At 37.3% G+C, this 12,101-nt stretch overlaps 1 long non-coding RNA gene across 2 annotated transcripts; it reads left to right on the top strand.

Moving 5' to 3' along the window:
• Positions 1–120: 120 nt before the first annotated feature.
• LOC141389011 (uncharacterized) lies at positions 121–11,516 on the top strand. 2 transcript variants are annotated; one of them, XR_012408970.1, is made up of 6 exons: positions 121–484; positions 797–1,022; positions 1,085–1,197; positions 1,267–1,529; positions 1,588–1,680; positions 10,695–11,516. It is a non-coding gene; the product is annotated as an uncharacterized lncRNA (long non-coding RNA). The 2 variants fall into 2 exon arrangements; XR_012408969.1 differs by having other exon boundaries at positions 122–484; positions 786–1,022.
• The last annotated feature ends 585 nt before the right edge of the window (positions 11,517–12,101 follow it).

Here is a 12,101-nt window from a genome sequence, read left to right as displayed (position 1 = left end):
TCCGCGAATTCCCTTATATAGCGCCGTCTTTTTCCACCATTTTCTTAAATTTTCCAATATATTTTTTTGTTTACTCATACATTAAATACTCTTGTTTCCTCTTTTCAGTTTTCTCAGGTTTCACATGATGTGCAGACGCGTACAATTTAATTGAATTCCAATTAAATTATTTCATTGCTTTAGGTTAAGAATCACAATCTACATTGTGTTCTTTATTATGCTAAGCATTTTGGCCCCCAGCCACAATAATAAGTTCTAATATCATCTGGAATAATGGTGTTCCTGATTTAGCAGCAATAGCGCCGCCATCAACAACCAACTGGCCCACCCCAAATTTTCGCCCTTCAGTCCAAAAACACGCAACAAAACATCGGCCATTGTTGAGTTATTTTGCAAGGGACGATGTGCGAGTTTGTAAATTTTCCCAACGTGGGGAACTCCCACTCCCTGAAGTCTCAACGCCGGGCATATTTTTGGAATCCAGGTAAGTACAAAACGGAGAACCACGAGGCTCCATTGGGAAGCAACGGTACATCTGTGGCGTCATTAATATGTTTGGTGTCTCACCACACATATATGCGCATCTGTAGCAGAACGTCGACGTCCACAACTACTATCTCATCCATAGCGTATGATTTACACATATGGCAACATTTTGCCGCCAACTGATTGTACGTCATTCGTGTCTGCATGAATGAAATCAGGAAGAAGAAGACATTGTTTTCATTTTTTTGTTTTCATTCATACTTCGTAATCCCAGTCTAATTGTATTTCTTCCAATTCAGCGTTTTTTTAGTTTTTAGTCGCTGCCACTAGAAATATGGAAACACAATATAACGCTGCAGACTAAGGTACTCCTAGTGATGCCGACAATAGTGCAAGATTCCCTACATTTCTAACTCTCGGAATATGTTTCTTGCTCGTCACCACCTGTCATGATGTCATAACAAATAAATGGAACTGCATGTCGACTGATTCGGACGTTTATCGGTTTTTACGTGGACTGCTATTTGTGTCGAATAGTGAGTATATTTTTTGTTCTCTACCTCCACAATCCCAATAACACATCTTTCTTTTTTTTCAGGCGACGTCCAAGCCGTAAACAGCACTCATGATTTTATTTCCCATTCCTTAGAATGGACTAAACTACGCCTTTACCAAGTAGTACTATACAAGGACGAAATATAGCTTTTTCCGGTAAGCGCATTTTAGTTGATTGGTATGTGTGGTAGGGTCTCTAAGTATGTCTTTTGGTTTATCCTATAGGTGAAACAGTTTTTCCTGGGAATAAAGGCCTATGCAACCTCTCTCGTCAATAACCTACTGGAAATTATTCAACGCAGATTGTTTGGTTTGGTGTAGCGCAACACAAATGATATCGACTAGCAAATTAGTGGTGCGTAGTGGTGGGGATGGTATTCCATCCGAATTATTCGGATAAAATGGTTTCATTGCCATTTCCCAACGAAAAACACAATTATATCTTGTCATTGTTCTTATGACGTGAAGGTGGTCAACATGTGACTTTGGTAATAGTGTGTATGGACCATTTTTTTACCAATGTTAATTTTGTTTCCTTCTTTTTAGATGACCTGGGCGGATCTCGTGATTATGTGAGCTTTTTGTGTTTCCATTTGGGATTGGATTTTTTTGTGGTTCTTGCCTCATTTTTTTATACTGGTAAGTTTTCATCCACGATTATTCTTTATATATTGACAGTATAAGCGGCACCAGCCAGTTTTTACTCCGAAATCATATTTTTGGACAGCAGTGAGTTTTTTTATCTGGGAATTAATCGTCGTTGTACCCGTTCCCCTTTTTGAGGGACCAACAAATATCAGGGCATCGATAATAAATCTGGATTTATATGGTATACAAAAAAATATCAATTTATTTTCTTCAACCATATTTTAAGTGAATCTTTTCAGCCTAGATGTGTACTAGTGAAAGATTTTTTTTTTTTTGTTTCTATGGGTGTGAAAATCATCGTCGACTCGACAATTAGCTTTGACCTGCCCATTCCATATCTACAATGATCATCCAGCCGAAGAACCGTTTTAGTTAGTGCACGTTTTACAAAGATGTAGGACACCACTCAATAACCTAGCACCTACATACCAGTGATAGACAAGTTTTTCATGCCTTGAATTTATCAGTCAATGATACATCAAATACAACAGAGTAGCCGACCTACATTCTAATTTAATTTCATTTTCCTTTTATAAAACCAATTGTTGTATGCCCATTTTAAGGGCGTTATGCATCACTACCACTACATCTTGCTGGATGTCCACAGTGTTAATTAAAAACATAAGTTTAATTTTTTTCATGAAAATGTCTGTTGACACATAATTCACTGGTAGTGATAATCCAATTTAATTGCCAATTTTTTTTTTTTTATTCTTGACAACTATTTTCTCTATAAAAAAAACAGACTTTATCGCTTATTTGTGTGTTTTTTTATTTACATACACAAACAAAAAACGATTTTGCCAAAAGTGGAGTTACCCCCTGTTTTTGTAACTATTTTTTTGTTCGTTCGTCTATATTCGTAATAATTTGGGCATCCAAAGCTCAGCCCCCAGATGATATACAGATCTAATTCTTTATAGACACGTTCAATATATAGTTAAGAATTCCTCATTCAAAAATCAGAGTTCCACATTTGCGCTAAGGCGAGTAAATCGATCTACAAAATTTGACAATTCGTGTGAGAACATAAAATTTTTTTACAAAAACACGGGGTTATACAACATGTATCATTGTTTAATGTGGCCCATACACTGTGGGCATGCAGGACAGCATTTATAATAGTATTAGTAAATTTTGAAGTTTTTGTTAATGTATGTGTGAGTATTTTAAGCAGGACTGAATTCAAACTAGTTTTGATTTTGTAAATGAACCCCTTTCAATCCGATGAATTTTGTTTATTTCCCAAGCAATCGACAGACAGTTTTTGAAAATAACAAATATTGCTTGTGAAGAAATTAAAAATTGTTAAAAATTTGAACTCACAATCGTGCTTTTGGAGGAAAATTCATCATTTCTGAAAAATGGATTGAAGACATGCCACACACTATTCAATTACACACGTATACAAGGGGTTCATTTGGCAGTGCAGTTTGGCAGTTAGTGTATGGCCGGCATAAAACTGTTTACTGAGAAATTATAAATATACCCCATTTCTCGGTATGAGAGGGATATATTTTGAAAATCAGATCATATTTTGTTTTTCATCCCAAAACCTTCTAACAAGCATTTTTAACAAATAAAATACCGAACAACAGTGCTGACAGCTTGATTTTGTCGAGGTCATTTCAGATTTTGTAACATGGGTAGTGAAATATGAAATTTACATCACCTCGCCGCCTTATGAAAGCCACATTCTTACAGAAAAATGTAAATTGGTAAATAAACCAAACATCGTGAACTTTTTTTTGAATGCTACTCTATTTTGGTTTCTTTTGAATCCTATGACGTTTATATGCAGGTAAACGATTATACTTGGTACACTTCATCGATGTGTAAAAAACGAGCCTGTTACACCGTTGTGTAGGTACAAAACAATAAATATGTCGGACTTTTGGATTTGCAGCCTATACCATTATGGCAAATAGAATTATAGAAACAAACGGAAACTACCCAAATCTCCAAAAAAACTCTTGAACTAAATTTGACATCGTGAAGGTTTAATTTCATTTTTCTTTTGGTATTGACTTTAGAGTTGGGTACGCCGCTGGGACAATACTTTTGGTTTTGACTAATGCCTGACACATGCTCTGTTGTATTATCTATCATCTATAACTATTTTCAGGTGATTACGGTATGTATTATTTTATCCTTGAATAAATTTATAATATGAAGATATATGTTTATGGGAGGGGTATTGGGAAAAGTTATTCTTTCGGGGAGCATTCTTAGTGACTTGATTCTTTATATGGAGAATTTTAAATTGATTATTCTTCGCTTGTGGGTTCATCGTATCATTATTGTTGGTATTGGCTAGAACTGTTACGTAATTTGAATCTAACTCTCGTACCTGCCACTTTGGTCTCCCTCAGTACGCTCGGCACCGGTTCCAATTAGCTACATATGTTGGAGCCATTTCAGTGGTAAGGTTTAGCTACACAGCCCTGGCCGTAGCCTTGTTAGAATTCGTAATTACCTACTTTGTTCTAGCTTTACCACAGTACTGATAATCAGCAATCCTCAAGTGTTATACTTTAATATCTTTTACATGGCAAGTCCCCAACGGCTTCCCTTGCATGTCTTCTATTTCGAACATGTTATTCCCTATGGGTTTAACAATCCTACATTTCACATATTTTCTGCAAAATTTTGCATTGATGTTCTTTCCAAAATCACTCAAGACATGGTTTCGACGGAAGACTTCCTGACCCGGTAAAAATTTCACTATGCGTGCCCGTTGGTTGTAGCGTTTAGCACTCCGCTCATACGCTTCGTGTAGGTTTTTGGCTATCTTCTCCCTAATGATTTCTAGCCTTTCTTTCCGACCTAAGTCATTGATGGTATGATCACATAGAGATTTTAGTTTTCTGGCCAGCTTATAATCGCTGCCGTTAGTGTACATCTCGTACCCAAACAATGCAAAAAATGGGGTAACACCCGTAGCTGTATGAATCGATGATCGCAATGCACATTCGATTTCTGTTAGATAAGTATCCCATTCTCTATGATCTTCTCCTAGATAGGCCCGAATCGCTGCCAAAACGGACTGGTTTACCCTTTCCGAGGCATTCGATTGGGGCGAATAAGGTGCTGTTTGCATGTGGTTGATTTTAAACATTTCGGTCATATCTTTGAACCCTTTGGCCGTAAACTGCGCGCCATTATCCGTATGAATGGTCTCGGGCACTCCGAACTTTCTAAAAATTTCTTGTATTAAAAATTGTACTACGTTCGACGTTGTAGCTTCTCTCATTGCTTTCAAGAATACAAATTTTGAAAAATGGTCAACAACTATAAAGATATAGCTGTTGCCAGATTTCGATCGGGGATACTTCCCTAAAAAATCCATGTATAGTTTTTGAAATGGACGTTCCGTCACGACTTCACACCCTATTGTCGGTTGTGTATTTTTATTGATCGATTTAGTTTCTTTACATGTCTGGCAATTTGCTACATATTGTTTTACCTGTGGGACCATTTTCGGCCAATAATAAAATTTTTGCAAGCGATGAAGTGTCTTAGCAATGCCTCCGTGTGCGGATGTTAGATCATCATGAGCTTTCTGGATTAATACATGGGTTAATAATTCTGGAATCCAAAGTTTCCATGGCATTTCATCCGATTCCAAATCATTTTCAGGCTTTGTTCGCTTGAAAACTAATCCATTTTCTATTTTCAAATCTGGCAACTTTTGCTTGTTTTCTTCTATGTGCGCAATAATTTCTTTGTATTGGGCACTTTCGAATTCTGTTGTTTCGAAATCGAATAAGTCGTCTATTACGTCATATTCTTCGACGACTTCTAGGCGGGATAGCATGTCTGCCACCACGTTATCCTTGCCTTTTCTGTGCTCGATTTCGAAATTAAACCCCTGCAACATCAGAGACCATCGTGCGAGTCTCCCACTCAAGTCTTTTACTCCCATAAGCCATTTCAAACTAGCATGGTCCGTTATGACCGTGAATTTCATCAGCTCCACATAGGGTCTGAATCTTTTCACAGCCATAACGGCCGCCAAACACTCTTTTTCTGTTACACTGTAGTTCTTTTGGCAACTATTCAGCTTTTGGGAGTAAAAGGCTATGGGGAACTCTTCATCCTTTTCTCCCTTTTGGAACAAAACTGCCCCTATTCCATGCTCTGATGCATCGCACTGTATAAAAAATTGTTTGGAAAAATCAGGGTGCTTGAGGACTGGAGCCGTCGTCAATGCTATTTTCAATGTTTCAAATGATTCTATCGCTTTGGCATTCATATTGAATTTAGGGCCTTTCTTCAGAGTATCAGTTAATGGAGCGGAAATACTCGCAAAGTTCTTAATAAAACGGCGGTACCACCCCGCGGTACCCAAGAAACTCCTAACATCTCTAGGACTTTTCGGTATTTTTAGGTTCTTGATCGCTTGGACCTTCTCTGGGTCCGTTTTTAAAACCCCACCTCCAATTATGAAGCCTAAGTATTTTAGCTCTTTGAAACAAAACATGCTCTTTTTGAGGCCTATAGTCAGATTCGCATTTCTAAGACACTCTGCCACCTGTTCTAGTAACTTCATATGTGAATTGAAATCTTCTGATATTACCAGCAAATCATCTAAGTAGATGAAAACATTCGATTTAAGTCGAGCCGGTATAACCTTATCCATAAGGCGACATAATCTCTGTGCGGCATTACATAAGCCGAATGGCATCATCCTAAATTGATAGAGCGGACGCCCCGGCACAGTAAAGGCCGTGTACGGTCTAGATTCCTCGTCCAGCTCTATCTGCCAAAAGGCATGTTTCAAATCTACGCTGCTTATGTATACGGTCTGATCAATCCTACTAAGAATACCATCAATATTTTGCAATGGATACGCGTCCTTTATTGTTACTGCGTTTAATCGGCGCGCATCCAAGCAAAATCTGTTCTTTCCCGGTTTTCGTACGATGGTTGTTCTATTATTCCACGGGCTGTCGCTTTCTTCTATTACCTTAAGTTCTAACATTTTGTCCAACTCCTCATACACGATTTCCTGCATAGCCGGCGAAATCGGATAATGCCTGTCTTTAATAGGGTTCGTTCCTTCCACAAGCTTAATCGTGTGTTTTTCAAGAGACGTGTGACCTAGACCCATTTTTTCGAACGAAGGAAATTTATCTATAATATTTTCTAACTTCTTTTGCTGTTCAGAAGTGAGGATATGCATCTCTTTTTTCTGGCTTTTGTTGTCATCCGCAAATTTTGATTGTATTTTTTCTATGTCAACTTCGTTTACTTCCACCACGTCTGGGGCTAGCTTAAATGCCTTCCAAAAATCTATCCCTAGGTATAAAGGTTGCTCCAGATCGGGACACAGGAAGAAACATATTTCTTTTTGTAGATCTTTATATTTAACCTTTACTCTAATTTTGCCCAAAATTCTATGTAGTTGGCCTGAAGCCGTTCTTATATTGGTGTAGTACGTTTCTGGACCCATTTCTAATTCTTCTACAAGTTCTCGACACCCTTTTCCTAATATGGAGACTGTGGCTCCAGAATCTAATAGGCCTCTGATCTCCTTTTCACCAATTTTTATCATGGCATACGGCCTGGGATCAGACGTTTCGTTGAATTTTCTCACCGATTCTGTAACCATGTTTCGAATTTTCTTATTTTCTTTTTTTCTTTGCCTCAGTTTCACAATTCTGGCAAACTTTTTCGGATTGTGTTTTGGTTTTCTTCCTAGCTGTTCTGTCGTTTGAGTTTCTGGAATAGTTTTCTGTTCTACCATAGTGTTATTTTCTTCACCCTCGAATATTCTCTTCCTCGCAATCTCATAGTTTGCCTTTCGAATTTCTACAGGGAGATAGTGTCGTATAGAAGTATAATTGTTGTTTATTTTGGTTGTTGCTAGTTGGACGTTGCGGGTTTGTCCACCGAATATGATCTCCCCGCCGACATCATATTCTTCCGGCCGTTTTCCGGCTTACACTTCGGGCAACGAGGTGTCACGATCTTCGGTTGACCACAACGGTAGCAAAAAACAGATCGATGCGTGGAAAGGCAATCCATAAACCTATGACCAGGTTGGCGACAGTTCCAACAAACTGGTTCCTTACTAACCTCCGATATCTCTGGCATCTTATCATCTTCACACTATTGTTGGTCATAATTATAATTGCTCCCGAAATTGATGCAATTTATTTCATTTACCCTCGCCTGGCGAGGTGGAGCTGTCGGTGTTGGTCTGAATTCCCGTTTCGAACAAGTTTTTTCCGCTAAAATGCACTCCATTCGCAATTGCTCCATGGAGTAAATACTCATTGGATATACCATTCGGAAAATATCTCCTTTTAGATTCCTTTTGACGATCTGAATTAATTCCGCATCAGATATGGGCTGAACCAATCTGGACCTCATGGTATTTATTGATTGGAAAAAACTGTCGATAACTTCTCCTGGCTTCAATTTCCTGTCGACTATATCGCTCAGGATTTCGTAATTTGTTCGTGTATTCATATAACGCCTGTAAAGTGAATCTTTTAGTGAAGGCCAATCCTTAACGATACCTGTCTTTACTTGCAGCCAATACCACACGTAGGCTCCGCCCGAGAGTAGTGTCTGGAATTCTGCAAAAATTTCATCCCATGACACGTTGTACTGCTTTTTCAAATATTCCAGCCGAAACACAAAGTCTTCAACAGACATGCCTGACTGACTCCCATCAAACTTTAGCTTAAATTTTTCTACCTTGCTGTGTTTTTCCCAGTGGGAACCTGAGGGGCCAAATAACATATGGTTTGATGGCATCTCCGTAGGTCTGTGTGAATCAATCGGTGGTGGTGGATTCGGAAATAACAATGCAGTATTATTTCTGGTATTATTCGCGGGAGTTGGGTTAACGTTTAAGTTTTTCACAATATCCCCTAATCTACCTATTGCTTCATAGACTTTCTTCATCTCGTCTCCGATACATTCTTGCACTAACGGCCGTAAGTTCAATTGCGCATTCGCTACACTTCCATTCACCATTTCCCTTAATGCCTCATCATTCACGGGGTTAGAATTGGGTGGAGCTGAGCCACTTTGTTTGCCATTGGGTACCATATTATGTGGAGTCGAATTATTGTTAGAATGATTATTGTTTATCGTCTGGGACATATCAATAAATGATGTATCCATCCCTGCCGGTGGATTTACCATTCTGCCCTTTTTATTATATTTCCTATATTTTGGCAACGTTTGCACATATATTCTACTACTGTCAAAGGACTCAGTGCGGTTTCTTTTGCTTCTACGTAAAGTCTGTAAATAATTTTCCTCAGTCATTGGCAAATGCCTATGATTCTACCAAGACTAGACAATGATTTCAGCAATATTTGGCTTGCTTCTAAGTGTGTATCAACATGCAGTTGTGACCAACAAAACAAATCACTTGGTAATAAAAAAAATAAAATATCATATAAAAGGTTAAAACAATCGATTTCAATCAAAACAAATAAGACAATTACAAACATATAGGGGTTTTCCTTAAGATGGGTATGTGAGGTGTGTGTTTTCATTAATTCCTTCATACATCTTTAAAATGCCCTTTCGGTTATCAATGCAGGTAAAATAAGACATACACTAACAAACAAAAAAAAAATGATTCTTTAATACCTACTTTCGACACTGTTTCTACGGCAATTTTTCAACATTTCGAAAAAAAAAGATCTCGCAGATAGGATTTACGCTTAACATCTGAATAACTATCATTCAGACGAATCTGTAATCTTCCCTTTGCCGAAAATTCTATCTATTGCTTTTACTCTACATCAAACAAAAAAAAACAACATACTAGTCATTCACAATACAAACATTGTTACACACAAGACGAACAAGTTATTGCACTGACTTTTTCCGAGTGGAAGTACTATACAAAATATCCTAATTTACCTTAAACTAATATTGCACATTAACATGTTTTCAATAGAAAACATGGCTCAATATCAGCCAGGACAAAGAATATCGCTATAATACTTATGTCTATTTAATTCCCTATGGACTATGGTTATTGCACTTCGGTGTTATTGCACAATAATATTGAAATTATGGTTCTACGGAACCTTATTTTAGAATTGGGCGCCATCTGTTACGGCTCCTGATATGGCGGCGCTAGATTGGACCATCCGGACTAGCTTGCGGTCCCAAGGTCAGGTTCTCAACCATCCACTCTAGCCCATCAGGGCGAACATAAATTTGTTAAGCTAAAAAAACAAACACAAACACTTTATACATTTACGAGACCTGCTATTGATAAAGGAGGATTGTTGTTGCCCTCCTGCACTCGCCCTCCCTTCCATGGTTTCCAAATTGTCCACGAACATACTTTCATTGGAAACCCCACACGACACACACACACTCACCTCATCACCTTTTTAAGGAGGACCCCCTGAATAATTGACTAACACATGATAAATTTTCTTTTCTACAACCAAGACATTAAAACATTTATTATTATAAAAGGAGTCTTACAACTAAGTAAATTTAATAATATTGTCTGTTTTCTTTGAAGTTAAAACTTGGGATATCTAACACCAGTAAATGTACAGAAAAATAACTGAATAAACTGTCAACGCAGATTTCTTGTTAGTACTCTAGAGCTGCGAGGTTCACTGCTATCTAGCAATCATGAAATCATAAATTATTGCCTACCCTAAGAGAGCTCACTTAAGATGGTTTTCAGGCTAATTTGGCCTAACGAATTTAAATTTCGCTTCTCTAGCGTTCTACTGAAACCCCAAAAATTATCTGGTTTTAACTGGCGTTAAAAGACCCTTACAAATGCAAATTACTTATATGCTAGGACAGACACAAGGACAACACAACATTAACATACATAAATTTATCTTTTGATTAATATCATTAGTTATTTTGAATCATTGACAAAATTAAATAGTATCTCAAAAAATATCATTTAAACAAGTTCTTCGATAAATTTTAGTTGCCCTTATCTTAAAGATTTTGCATCTGAATAATGTAAATTTTCTCTTCTCTTTATTTTGCAGATAACCGCCACTGGACCTTTTGGTTGATTCTAAACACATAAAATGTATGATACTGGTTACCTCTCTTTCCGGACAATAAGGTATTTTTCTGGCACTTCAGCGTACCACCAATAACTCACAGAGAAACGTTTGTTATACCAATGGTTGCAAGGAGAATAATGCATGAGGCAACAGACCGGATTCAACGCAAAACGACATCTGCAGCCCACCAGTTTTTTGAATATTCGGCAGCTGCACAATAAGGACAAAAGCTGCATCCCACAACAAAATGATGATAGCTGCACCAATTATCGAAAAGATACACTGGCCCCAATTATGGATAACCTGAGGCCAGTGAAATTGCGGATTCGTTTCTATGTTTGGGAAATTTTTGATTTTTGTTTCCACCAACAGAATAAATAAACGTTACACACAACTGTCTTTTCTTTTACTTTAGTCGGCAGATAAATGATTTTTTTCTACGCTTTGTCAGGTAATCTAAATGGCGGTTATAGAGCAACTGATCTCTTAAATTTTCCGCGAATTCCCTTATATAGCGCCGTCTTTTTCCACCATTTTCTTAAATTTTCCAATATATTTTTTTGTTTACTCATACATTAAATACTCTTGTTTCCTCTTTTCAGTTTTCTCAGGTTTCACATGATGTGCAGACGCGTACAATTTAATTGAATTCCAATTAAATTATTTCATTGCTTTGGGTTAAGAATCACAATCTACATTGTGTTCTTTATTATGCTAAGCATTTTGGCCCCCAGCCACAATAATAAGTTCTAATATCATCTGGAATAATGGTGTTCCTGATTTAGCAGCAATAGCGCCGCCATCAACAACCAACTGGCCCACCCCAAATTTTCGCCCTTCAGTCCAAAAACACGCAACAAATGTAGAAAAATTCTTCTTTCTTTTAATGTTGATGCTAATCGAAACCACCAATACATTTTTATATGGGTAGCAGCTGTTACGGAATATAACCTTAAAAATATTTTGTTCGTACTGAAAATAGTCATTATTTTCTCAGAGATTTTTCCCGCAATTCTGGAGGTTTCCAAATGACCCCCAATTTCATCCATTATTTTATAAAATGTATCCATTTCCAATTTGTCATAAGCTTCCTACAACATAGATTGAAAGGATCCTCCATATGTCGCAGAATTTTCTTTTTTTATGCGTAAAGAAATGTATCTCAGCTTACAATTTTATTTGCCATGAAAAATATTCCAAAATCATTTCTTAAAAATTGATTTCCATTGATTTTTTTGTTTAAAATATGAAAATTCTTTTATGTCGGTAGACTTAACGACTCCTTTTTTTTCGTCGGTAACTGACCGATGATTTTCGATACTTACCGACATAAAAATCGGTAAAATTTGTATACAGAATAGCACTTACCGACAAATATCGCTAACT

The sequence above is a fragment of the Musca autumnalis genome, unplaced genomic scaffold (genome assembly GCF_047663935.1).
Source record: "Musca autumnalis isolate F117 unplaced genomic scaffold, ASM4766393v1 scaffold_1, whole genome shotgun sequence".
In the NCBI taxonomy this organism is placed as follows: Eukaryota; Metazoa; Arthropoda; class Insecta; order Diptera; family Muscidae; genus Musca; species Musca autumnalis.
This window is presented reverse-complemented; position numbering and strand designations above follow the sequence as displayed.